The sequence below is a fragment of the Triticum aestivum genome, chromosome 5A (assembly GCF_018294505.1).
Source record: "Triticum aestivum cultivar Chinese Spring chromosome 5A, IWGSC CS RefSeq v2.1, whole genome shotgun sequence".
NCBI classification, from domain to species: Eukaryota; Viridiplantae; Streptophyta; class Magnoliopsida; order Poales; family Poaceae; genus Triticum; species Triticum aestivum.
Window position 1 is genome coordinate 456,995,097 of NC_057806.1, and position 10,990 is coordinate 457,006,086.

The window sequence follows — 10,990 nt, forward strand, 5'->3', positions numbered from 1 at the left end:
ACCGCTTAAGAAGAATGACAAGCGTGACCAAAAATCAGTTTGGTTTCATGCCTGGGAGGTCGACCATGGAAGCCATTTTCTTGGTACGACAACTTATGGAGAGATATAGGGAGCAAAAGAAGGACTTGCATATGGTGTTCATTGACTTGGAGAAGGCCTATGATAAGATACCGCGGCATGTCATGTGGTGGGCCTTGGAGAAACATAAAGTCCCAGCAAAGTACATTACCCTCATCAAGGACATGTATGATAATGTTGTGACAAGTGTTCGAACAAGTGATGTCGACACTGATGACTTCCTGATTAAGATAGGACTGCATCAGGGGTCAGCTTTGAGCCCTTATCTTTTTGCATTGGTGATGGATGAGGTCACAAGGGATATACAAGGAGATATCCCATGGTTTATGCTCTTTGCGGATGATGTGGTGCTAGTTTTTGATAGTCGGACGGGGGTAAATAGGAAGTTAGAGTTATGGAGACAAACCTTGGAATCGAAAGGGTTTAGGCTTAGTAGAACTAAAACCGAGTACATGATGTGCGGTTTCAGTACTACTAGGTGTGAGGAGGAGGTTAGCCTTGATGGCCAGGTGGTACCTCAGAAGGACACCTTTCGGTATTTGGGGTCAATGCTGCAGGAGGATGGGGGTATTGATGAAGATGTGAACCATCGAATCAAAGCCGGATGGATGAAGTGGTGCCAAGCTTCTGGCATTCTCTGTGACAAGAGAGTGCCACAAAAGCTAAAAGGCAAGTTCTACAGGACGGCGGTTCGACCCGCAATGTTGTATGGCGATGAGTATTGGCCGACTAAAAGGCAACATGTTCAACAGTTAGGTGTGGCGGAGATGCGTATGATGAGATGGATGTGTGTCCACACGAGGATGGATCGAGTCCGGAATGATGATATACGACATAGATTTGGGGTAGCACCAATTGAAGAGAAGCTTGTCCAACATCGTCTGAGATGGTTTGGGCATATTCAGCGCAGGCCTCCAGAAGCTCCGATGCATAGTGGACGGCTAAAGCGTGCGGAGAATGTCAAGAGAGGGCGGGGTAGACCGAATTTGACATGGGAGGAGTCCGTTAAGAGAGACCTGAAGGATTGGAGTATCACCAAAGAGCTAGATATGGACAGGGGTGCGTGGAAGCTTGCTATCCATGTGCCAGAGCCATGAGTTGGTTGCGAGATCTTATGGGTTTCACCTCTAGACTACCCCAACTTGTTTGGGACTAAAGGCTTTGTTGTTGTTGTAACACAATTTTGCCTTGTACTTCTGTGGAATACGAGTTTCGTACTGCTCTGCAATATTTTTTTTGTATTACTCGAAATGATTAAATTGTATTGCTTGTAAATTATTTTACATAAGTCAGTTTCCTTTGACATGTATCTTGTACTTCTTGGGAATATCAGTTTCGTACTTCTTGATCATATAGGGTTTGTACTTCTCAATTACACAATTTTTATTAAGGCTAGTTTTGCATTTTTATCTGCACTGCTGCTTCAAGATATTCTGTACTGCTACTCTTCAATACAGAGAACCTTTTTGCACTTCCCTAAGCTTGCTAATTCCACAGCTCCAAGTAGCAGCTGCAAAAGATGAGTACCAAATTAGCATAAAGGACACCCTGTCTGCTACTTCAAACTACTCGGTACTTCTCTTAGTGTAACTATGGTACTGCCTCCCTAGCAGGAATAATTCTCAGCAGGTACTTCCTCGCTCGCATGTTGTACTGCTCTGTACTTCTACCTAAATATTGTATGTACTTCCCATTACTGCTACCCTTTGTACTTCCCATAATTCTCCACTCAAGAGGTCAAAATTTCATTCAATCTCCTCGTCGCCCGTCGGAGTAAAAAGAATGCCACAGAATGCCACGATGAAGAGAAGTACATTTTACCCTCGTACCTCTCGTTGGAGAAGGAGCTCGTGCTTGTGCTTGACGTTGGAACCTGTAATAACCCCGCACCCATAGAATACGAGTTTTGTACTGCTCTACAATAAAAAAATGTATTACTCAAAATGATTAAATTGTATTGCTCGTAAATTATTTTACATAAGTCAGTTTCCTTCAACATGTATCTTGTACTTCTTGGGAATATCAGTTTTGTACTTCTTGATCTTATAGGGTTTGTACTTCTCAATTACACAATTTTTATTAAGGCTAGTTTTGCATTTTTCGCACTGCTCGGCAAAATATATTGCACTGCTTGGATGTGGTGATTTTCTGTGTTGCTCTGCACTGCTACTTCAAGATATTCTGTACTTCTACTCTTCACTACAGAGAACCTTTTTGCATTTCCCTAAGATTGCTAATTCCATAGCTCCAAGTAGCAGCTGCAAAAGATGAGTACCAAATTAGCATATAAGGACACCCTGTGCTGCTACTACTCGGTACTTCTCTTAGTGTAACTATGGTACAGCCTCCCTAGCAGGAATAATTCTCAGCAGGTACTTCCTCGCTCGCATGATGTACTTCTCTGTACTTCTACCTAAATATTGTATGTACTTCCCATTACAGCTACCTTTGTACTTCCTGTCGAACACCTCGATCGTAGGGATACACAGGCTACTACCAGTCTATATCGCCGCCGCTCGAGCTAATCCGCTACGCCGGGGCGCGCCTCCGCCCGGCGCCCCGTACCAGCGCCATCCATGGAGATCTCCCTAGACGCGCTGCTGGGTGTGCAGCGGCATGGGCAGGACCTGGCCTACCGCCTCGCGCAGGGCGTCTCGGGGCTGCTCCTCCACCTCCACGTGCAGACGTCGTAGCTCCCGTGGCCCGCCCCGCCGCTCAAGCTCCTCCCCTTCAACATCGAGCTCCCCGCTGCCCCCTTTGCGGTCGGCGTCGACCTCCCGGCCGTGGCCGTCACGTCCTTCATGGAGATCGGCGGCCGGCTCGGGCAGGCCGGGTCCGACCTTGGCGCCTCCGTCGGCGGCGCCGTGCAGCAGCTACCACGGCAACTTCCCGCGTCGTTCCGCACGTGGCACCAGAAGTGGGAGGGGGGCCGCCGCGCCGCTAACGCCTGCCGCGGCGGTGGACAAGGGGGAAGCGAGGCTTGCCACGGAGAGGGCTCCCGAGGGCGGGGTAGCCTTGGAGGGCGTCGGGGAAGGAGGCTCGGGTCGGGTCGGTCTCCGATTCAAAACTACCTTATATAGGGGCTTGCCAATTGTATATATATATATATATATATATATATATATATATATATATATACAATAGTAGCAAGTTTGATCCATATATATATATGACCAATATAGCATATCCAACACATGTTACCAATAGTAGCAAGTTTCATCCATACATATACATAGTTTCATCAATATTACACAGTTTCATCCATAGGTAGCAAGTTTCACAAAGTCAAAACAAAAACTAAAGACAAGCACTCCATATATGAAATTAGAAGAAATGACCTAAAACTAAATATCTATTTTCCTAAAAACTATCTTATTACTAAGATTTTCTCTGGATCTTCTTTTCTTCCAACCTGCATAACAAAAACACTAAGAAAGAGAGAATGGGTTAGGAGTAGAAATGTAGCATTTCACTTGGTGAAATGAAATGCTGTAGGAGCCAACACTTGAGATCAACACCAGAAACTACTAAATTTTGAGAGATATCCAGATCCTGCAACAGCACACTAAGAGCAAATTTTGTCGTCAAATAAGCATTGCAATTGTCATAGTATAACAAACAAACAAACAAACAGAAGAGTCATGTCCATAAAGCAAATAGATATACAGGCAAGCATAGGTGCAGAGAAGCACATATAGAGTTAGTAATACACTTGGATAGATGGTTCAATACAAGCACATTGTAACAGTACCCATAATAACTTAGATAACTTAACTACTTCTAAGTACTCAGAAGTAAAGCTGATTGTCCCTATTTTCAGTAAGTGATCATGCAACAAGACATTTTCTTTTTATGGGTCTCAGTACCACTAGAAGGTCTCAGGACACAAGTTGCTCTTGCAGAAAAGATAAACAAACACATGCCACATATATTACCAATTTCATGGAAACAATAATGATGGTATCTTTTCATATGGAGAGTCCTTTCTTTCTCCTCTTGGCTTAAGCCATAAACCCTGAAGCTAGTCTTGCGCCATCATCCACTAACTAATGCAAGTGTTGCATTGCACACTGCCTTACAGCTGGTTAAAAAGAGCTTTTGCATCTTTCCCTCCTGCCCCTGCATCTACATGCACTGGGGCAATGAAAATCCCCCATGGGCAATGGAGTGACATTATGAGGCACCACTGTCCTTGTAAAAAAATACACGCCTAAGCGCGTCGTTTCATTTCCGGCTAGAATTTGCACAGTGGCTAGTAAGTTACACGTGTAAGTTATACACCTCCATATCAAGATGCATCCATTCCAAGCATGGCCTTATACTCTTTAGAACACAGCTAGGCATCCATGTTTAAGAAAGAATGCTAACCAGCCATGTAAACTTGAAAGTTTACTAGTACGAGTATTTTTCAAACATGTTATACTCATGCTAGCTTGTTTTGTTAAACTCATTCAAAGTTCAAATTTATCCTCCTAGAATTGGAGCTTGCCTGCATATGTAGAGAAACTACCCTGATGTTGTACTCTAGAACCTTAGTGTATGGCCACAAATTAGTTGTCCTAGAATTAGAGTACCTTGATGTTGAGAATGCCGAGTCTATGACCAGAAATTTGGTCACTCTCAAATTAGTTATGTACTGGAATAACAGTATTAGCACTAAAATGTTTAGGTATTCCTAATTGAACCTAACTGAAGTGAATAACAACGACCCCCATATCTCTTCATAGACCAGACCGAACACAATAATCCCCTTCTGTCTATACTCCAGCACAATAAAATGGATGTACTACTTTGTGGTATAAACTAAATAAACAAAGACTTAAAATAATTAGTTTTCTTTCATCTCAAACTAAAATGAACTCCAAAGCTCAACTAAGAAACTTAGTTAGGTATCAACAATTCTAATTAAGGTATGCAGTTATTAATCACCAATGGTCCATATCCTTTGATCTGAAGGGGTACTAAAAGTAGTAGTGTTCATTTTTAGACAAGCAAAGAACCTTCAAATGTGTTTGGCTCATAGTTTTCGCTGTTATTAGATCAAAGCAATTAAAAATGATGATTTGTACTAACTGCCGGAATAGTTCAGTGCTGCTACTTTTCAACATTATTACACTTATACACATTGCATAGCTGCACATTCAGAATAAAAAAGACAATGAAATTGCAACGAAATCTCACCTTTCAAAGAGGCAGTGTTGTCGAGGGAAAGGATGTTGAGGAGGCAGAGCTGCTCGCGGGAGAGGAGGGTCGACGGTCTGCTGCTTCAGGCGCGTGTGAAGGAGGTGGACCCGCGGCTTGGTGCTCAGCGAAGCTTGCAGGGAGGCCTGCTCGGGGAGGAAACGCGCGAGTAGGATGGTGGCGAGGAAGGCGTTCCATGGAGGATGGTAGCCGCTGGTGGAGTAGTTCGGCGATGACTGTGGTGCTCGGCGGTGTCACTCTGGAGTGGGGCGACGCGGCAGTGATTGGCAGCATTGGGGTGGTTGTTGGGTGGCGGAGGGGGCGAGGGGCTGCCGTGATGGGGGGCGATGACGGCAGTGATTTGGTTGGAGGGTGGTCGTGGGCGATGGGCTGGTTGGGGGCGGCGGCGGCTTGTAGTCCGGTGGATTTGTGGGCGGCAGAGGAGCTGCGGTGGTGGGGAGCTACACCGGCAGTGGTCTATTCGAGTCGAAGGTGGCTACTCGTCGGCGATGGGAAGGTCTGGGGGCGACAAGGGCGGGAGTGGCAAGGTTTGGGAGCGGCGGTGGATCTGGTGGAGGACACGGTTGGGGATTGGGCGTGATTAGGGGGTGGGCGTTGCAGTCTGATAAAGGTAGGTAGAGCCGGATCGATGCGGTTTTTTTACCCAAAAAAAAGATAGCCCCCCTCTTTGTTGTCTGCCAGCAGATGGCAAAGAAACTTTGCCGTCTGCCAGCAGACGGTAAAGAGGGGGGATGGACCATTGTAGTGCACTGGCATCCAATGGACCCCACCAGCACCTCTTTGTCGTCCGCTGGCAGATGGCAAAGATTCTTTGCCATCTGCCAGCAGACGGCAAAGGAATTACAGATGGCAAAGACCTTCTTTGTCGTCTGTTGTTTGGTAGTTCATGGCAAAGACCTTCTTTGTCGTCTGCAAGCAGACGACAAAGAACTGGCAGACGACAAAATCCCTGATTCCAGTAGTGATAGATCAAGACGCTTAATTGGACTTTCACAAAGCACATACCTTGATAAAGTTTTGAAGAAGTTCAAAATGGATCAATCAAAGAAAGGGTTCTTGCCTATGTTACAAGGTGTGAAGTTGAGTCAGACTCAATGTCCGACCACTGCAGAAGATAGAGAGAAAATGAAAGTCATTCCCTATGCCTTAGTCATAGGTTCTATCATGTATGTAATGTTGTGTACCAGACCTGATATGTGCCTTGTTATAAGTTTAGCAGGGAGGTACCAAAGTAATCGAGGAGTGGGTCACTGGACAGCGGTCAAGAACATCCTGAAATACCTGAAAAGGACTAAGGATATGTTTCTCATTTATGGAGGTGACAAAGAGCTCGTCGTAAATGGTTACGTCGATGCAGGCTTTGACACTGATCTGGATGACTCTAAGTCACAAACCAGATACGTATTTATATTGAATGGTGGAGCTGTCAGTTGGTGCAATTCCAAACAGAGCGTCGTGGCAGGATCTACGTGTGAAGCGGAGTATATAGCTGCTTCGGAAGCAGCAAATGAAGGAGTTCATATCCGATCTAGGTGTAATACCTAGTGCATCGGGTCCAATGAAAATATTTTATGATAATACACGTATGACCAAGTCGACTTCTTTCCGCAGTAATGCCTTCGGAAAAGAATAAACACCCTTGCACCATCATCGTCACGTCAGAACAAGGTCTTGATTGCCGGATTTTCATCTTGATAACCAAAGCCAACCACCTTTAGTACATCAACAAGATAATGCAAGTTGGTCGCCGCGAGGCCCAACCAATTAATGTCGAAAAAAGAATTTTTACCCCAGACATGAAGTGATGTTCCAATCATTATCTTGAAGACGGCTCTTCGAGAAGTCATGCCATCATGTAATTCACGTCGGGCCAGAAAGGCACTAGCGAATGGGCGAGACATCTTTCCACCACAGACCACCATCCCAGCCATCGGGTGATCGTCCATGACACGGTGTGGATCTGACCATTGCCAATTCATACATGTGCAAACCAGCCTGTAACATCCGCCATGACCCCAGGGTGCTACCAGGGACGAAGCTAGAAAAAATGGGCACCGGTGTCAAGCTTTGTCCACTCTAGCACTAACTATAGCAGAGCAACATACATAATATTGGAGTGCGGCATAAATAGAGAAAATATACAATGAATCAGTAATATTATTATTACATCATAAAAGTCATACCGAGTACATGCTGAGCGAAGTCATAAAGCAAAAGGTTAACTTCAAGCACTTAAGTTGCTACCTTCTGAAAAGGATGAACAAAAGAACATATTGTATTCACAATAATGTTACGAAAAAAATACAAAATAAATATCATTAGGCAAAAATATGAAGTGACATGAGGAGCAACTTCCCTTCTCAATCTTCCATCTTCTTAAATAGATCAATCACATCATCGTTTGTAATTGTAGAAAATATATCTTTCTTCACATGACAAAATAGGGTTTTCCCCCGCTTTATATTATAAAGCCTGGAACAAAGCACACAGGTAGCAACAAGGTTCAACACACGCACAATAATCCCCAAAGAAGAAGTCCAAAAGACAGCTACACTAATCTGCCTCTAGGGGCGGAGGGGGGAGCGGTGGTGCATACATGCGAGCGGCCGCTTGATCGGGACTCCATACACAAAGCCATCGCTTCGCTTCGGTTTATCTTTCTTCACATGGCAAATCGATACATGAGTATGATCTTGTCTAAGTGACCTTGAAGTCCCTGCTGCAACTGATGGCAGTGGTCGTTTCCCCAAAAATCTGTCCATAACCGGACGAGACTTGCCTGCTCCCCGCGCGTGTGCCCATCTGTGCTCCCGCGTACGTGGCTTGATTTGATTGGAACAAAATAAGGCCCGGCCCCAACCCCTTAAAATCAGGGGGGAGATGATTAGATTAGAAAGGAAAAAGAAAAAAAAGACAACCGTAGGATGAAGTGGGAGCATGGATGGGAGCATGGGAAGGGAGCAGGCAAGCCGGATCCCTCCCTCCTAGTCATACATGAATCAAGGAAGAGAACAGCAAAAACTTCTAATTAATTCAGTTACAAAATTTAGTCTAAAGGCTGAAGGTAACACACATGCGTGTCATGAGGCATACCTGGGAAGAGTCGATCTAGGCATAGTGGATTAGCACCAGATTATGTCACAACAATCGGCCGGCCGGCATACCCAGATTAGATCAAAATCCCGCTGATTCGTTGGCTCGTCTCTCTCCCTGTAGTTCCATCAGGCGGCACCAACAAGGAATTATCACATCGGAAGGGGATTGGGGAATTAGGGATGAGGAAAGTATACTTTTCCCCCTCAAATCTCCCCTGGTGGATCAAATTCCCCCTGAACTCCAAATCCGGATAAATCACCCCCTGAACTTTGCAAATCCGGATAAATGTCACCCTTGGGTGGTTTTGAATCGAATTGAAGGTGGTTTTCGTACCAAGGATGCTGACTAGGCTGTTAATGATGCTAACTGGGCTGTTAATGACGCTGACTAGGTAGTGGCAAGGAATGGTTTCAGGTGAAATTTCTTCATTTTATTCGTCATCTTTTTGCCTCCCTTTGCCGGGCGCCGGCGTTAAATTCGTCACCACCGCTGCTTCCCGGCCGCCCTAATGTCGCTTACGAGCTCTCGGTGAGCAAGCGCACATTTGTCCTTCTTCCTCGTCCAATTCCTTCACCTGTAGCATCGCCTCGCTTGAGCTCGAACTCCGCCGCCATGGCCATGGCCGAGATTGGTTGTGCACGCACCCAGTTTACAAGTGCCCTGGGCAGCGGCCCCGCAGCCTCGCTCACACGCTCGCCCATCCCTGGCCGGATGCGCCGGCCGTGCCGCAGCGAGTGCTGCTTTCCTCGCTGGGAGTGCTGCCTCACATGCGCATGTCAAGGTACTGTTCGTGCTCGTGCGCCTGGGAGCGAACGCAGGGATGGGCCTCTTCCTTTTGCAGCCGGTCATCACGCAGAAGCTCATCGTTGTAGCCCCCTGAAATGTCACCCAGATCATCATCCGCTCGAAAGCCAACATAGCAGCAGTAGCATCAGTCAGTAACCAAGGGACAACCAGCTCGAGAAGCAGACTCGACACAGCTGCACGCGGGCGCACGTGTGAGAGCAGAGAGGTCGTCGTCTCGAGAAGGTTTCCAGTGGCCGCCCGAACGTGTGGATCGACCCGGACGCCGTCTCGCTCGGCGGCAGCCACACCGAGGTTCTTTGTCACGAGCGACCTTCATTTTGGACGCCGTCTCTGCCCAAAACGTTCTTGTCGTCTGCTTTTCCTTCTTGCTTCCCAGCGAACAACGTCTTGAGGTATGCTTTGAAGGCCTTGAGCTATCGGCCGAGGTTGAGTTGCCTGACGAACCATAGTTCGTGGACCATGTCTTCTTCTCGCGGCCGCCGCCGCGTCATCGTCTGGTAGAGCCATGCCGGCCGCGTACTCCGAGAAGAACTCCTCCATGTTGAGCTTCCCACTGACAAAAACGCGAGTTTGCCAGTGACACGCCACGGGACCGCTCGCACGGCTTCGCCCGGGCGGTGCTCGCGACGAGTCCGCCGAGCCGCGCGCCCCTACCCCCGCCGTTGATACATCTCCAATGTATCTATAATTTTTCTTGTTCCATGCTATTATATTACCCCTTTTGGATGTTTATGGGCTTTATTTTACACATTTATATCATTTTTGGGACTAACCTACTAACCGGAGGCCCAGCCCATATTGCTGTTTTTTTGCCTATTTCAGTATTTTGAAGAAAAGGAATATCAAACGGAGTCCAAACAGAATGAAGCCTTCGGGAGCGTGATTTTTGGAACAAACATGATCCAGAGAACTTGGAGTGCAAGTCAAGAAGCATCCGAGGCCTCCACGAGATAGGAGGGCCCCCCCTATAGGGCGCGCCCCCTGTCTCATGGGCCCCTCGGGCGGCCACCGACATACTTCTTCGTCCTATATATACCTACGTACCCCGAAAACATCCAGGAGCACCACGAAACACAATTTCCACCGCCGTCACCTTCTGTATTCGCGGGATCTCATCTTGGAGCCCTTGTCAGCACTCTGTCGGAGGGGGAATCAACCACGGAGGGCTTCTACATCAACATCCTAGCCCCTCCGATGAGTTGTGAGTAGTTTACCATAGACCTATGGGTCCATAGTTATTAGCTAGATGGCTTCTTCTTTCTTTTTGGATCTCAATACAATGTTCTCGCCCTCTCTTGTCTTTTTGCAGTGTGTTTGTCGAGATCCGATGAATTGTGGGTTTATGATCAAGTTTATCTATGAATAATATTTGAATCTTCTTTGAATTCTTTTATATATGATTAAGTTATCTTTGCAAGTCTCTTCGAATTACTAGTTTAGTTTGGCCTACTAGATTGGTCTTTCTTGCCACGGGAGAAGTGCTTAGCTTAGGGTTCAATCTTGCGGTGTTCTTACCCAGTGACAAAAAGGGTTGCAAAGCACGTATTGTATTGTTGCCATCGAGGATAACAAGATGGGGTTTATATCATATTGCATGAGTTTATCCCTCTACATCATGTCATCTTGCTTAATGCGTTACTCTGTTTTTATGAACTTAATACTCTAGATACATGCTGGATAGCGGTCGATGTGTGGAGTAATAGTAGTAGATGCAAGCAGGAGTCGGTCTACTTGTTATGGACGTGATGCCTATATACATGATCATGCCTAGATAATCTCATAACTATGCGCTTTTCTATCAATTGCT

At 46.3% G+C, this 10,990-nt stretch overlaps 1 pseudogene; it reads left to right on the forward strand.

The window, feature by feature from the left end:
• Positions 1–2,654: 2,654 nt before the first annotated feature.
• On the forward strand, positions 2,655–4,249 carry LOC123101378 (uncharacterized; annotated as a pseudogene).
• Positions 4,250–10,990: the final 6,741 nt, after the last annotated feature.